The sequence below is a fragment of the Stegodyphus dumicola genome, chromosome X1 (assembly GCF_044657685.1).
Source record: "Stegodyphus dumicola isolate Sdum_Otavi_A_Nest chromosome X1, ASM4465768v1".
Lineage (NCBI taxonomy): Eukaryota > Metazoa > Arthropoda > Arachnida > Araneae > Eresidae > Stegodyphus > Stegodyphus dumicola.
Window position 1 is genome coordinate 7,395,616 of NC_140780.1, and position 2,334 is coordinate 7,397,949.

Genomic DNA, 2,334 nt, shown 5'->3' on the forward strand with positions numbered 1-2,334 from the left:
AATTTATGTTTAAAAACTTTTTGTTTCTTTGCATACCACCTGTTTTTCTCTTGGGTACCACTGGTTGAGAATCCCAGCATTAGGAGAATGAAGTTTTGTGGTTGCATCTTATTGCAAACTAAACTCACGCCAGTTCATTGGTGGTATTGTTCTTCAGTTCACATCTAAGTGTACAAGTCTTATAAGGTATTTCTCCCACTTCCCTAGCGTGCCTTCGTGGTGTAATGGTAGCACGCTGGGCTGGTATTCCAGAGGTCCGTGGTTCGATTCCCGGCGAAGGCGGTTGCATATTTTTCATCTTTTCTGCTTCCAGTTAACCTAATGACTCTACAAGTGGCGCCCGAACTAAAAGGGTTGTGGATGATGATTCTCCGCACCCAGGATTTGGCGACTAGGTCCCCTAAAACCCTAGTCGCCCTTTAAAAAGGGGAGTATATAAGGTATTTCTCCCACTTCCCTAGCGTGCCTACGTGGTGTAACGGTAGCACGCTGAGCCGGTATTCCAGAGGTCCGTGGTTCGATTCCCGGAAGGCGGTTACATATTTTTCATCTTTTCTTCTTCCAATTAACCTAATGACTCTACGGTCTTAACATATTTTGGTGAATTTTTGATATGTCTTTCGAAAAGAAAGCTAACAGGACAATGGCAATAAAACGAGATGCTTTAAAGAGACTGAACAAAGGGGAAAGTGTAAAAAAAAATTACCTAGGATTTAGGTGTTGGACGAACTACTTTGATAGGGTGGGAAAAGATTAGGTCCGAACAAGTCCTTGGTGTGTGAAGAGAATATGTACGGATTTTTTATGAAAGATGGTGAATACGAAAGGGGCAAGAGTAGATTTTTTTTTAACACTAGATTGCCTAAAGCCATTTTGACTGCTTTTCAATTTCAATTTAAAAAAAAAAAAATTACGTGTATAATAACACAGCTACTTATAGTTTTGTGACTTGACAACACTTGACAACTTGTACAACATATAAATAAGTTTATTAAATCATTGTAGTTGCCTACCCCTCCTTCATTTCCGATGTATATATATGTGCTTCTACTAAATTTATTTTAGGAGATAATATAATCAATGTTTCTTTAGTAAATAAATTATATATGTACATGTATTGCCCAAAAGTAGTCGTTTTGACTACTTGGAAAATGTTAAATAATCAAAGGACTTTTATTACTGAATTGAGTAAATTTCTTATATGACCAGTTCGGCTCTGGATTGGAATAACAGCTTATATATATATATATATACATATATTTATTACCGTCACATGATAACATACATGTTCATGATAACATACATATCATGCATATGCCATTTGGGCATATGCATGATAAGTTGCAGTTGTGGCTGCTATAAATGCTTGGAACCTTTACAAAGAGCCCACCAGCGGCCGAGACGCTGAACACTGGTAGTTCGGTCCGAGGTTCGAATCCCGTGAACGGGTTGGCTGCATGGGTGTTTTCGTGGTTTTTCCCATGTTTAACGTGTATACGAGCCAGTTTCCCTTAGAAAGTCCTCCACGAAGGCATCCCTCCCTTTAGGCAGATAGCCCTCGTGTGCTTTGCCATAATTGAATAACCTATAACCCATCCTTTACAAAGAAGCGACAGGAATACAAATACAACGAAAACAGGTCTCGTTTGAATTAGCAGAACAGCTTTCCAACGATTACAGAGCAGCAAGACAGAAAAATTCATCAGAACATGAAGACCCACAAAGATCAACTGCAACATCATCAAATACAACATATTCTAACAAACGAAAAATTTGTCAAGTACAACTTTGCCACAACAACAAAACAAATAATATATGTGAAAAATGTCAAAAGTATGTTTGCGGAAGATGTACACATAAAAAGATTTCCATTTTCAATTGCTTAAAATGTACAAATAATGCGTAATTTTTTTTTTCCAAGTGAAGTAAATTCTTTTTATTGTTAATACTTACAAATAAGTAAAAAATACAAAAAAAAAAAAAAAAAAAAAAAAAAAAAAAAATAATTTTAAACAAATTTCTTTACACATGAGAACAGCATTTTGACTGCTTTTATGGCAATATAGGTATATACTATGTTTCAGTCTTTCTGGTGTTAATTCATATATTATTTGTCTCTAGAATCATAATATTCAATTTCTAGAGTTTTTTAGTTAAAACATTATAGAAATAATATCGCGCTCATGAAAGAGTTAAATATTAAGAGTTCTGAAAAACCCACTGCTTATTCTGTAAAACGCGACATTTCGGAAACTCATCAAACAGTTTTCCCCGATGTACTTCTAAATTCTAAATTTCATTGTGTACTCATGTACTATTCTAGCTCCGCCTATT

At 35.6% G+C, this 2,334-nt stretch overlaps 1 non-coding gene across 1 annotated transcript; it reads left to right on the forward strand.

Annotated features, from left to right (window-relative positions):
• Positions 1-210: 210 nt before the first annotated feature.
• TRNAT-GGU (transfer RNA threonine (anticodon GGU)) lies at positions 211-282 on the forward strand. The gene has a single exon. It is a non-coding gene; the product is annotated as a tRNA-Thr (tRNA).
• Positions 283-2,334: the final 2,052 nt, after the last annotated feature.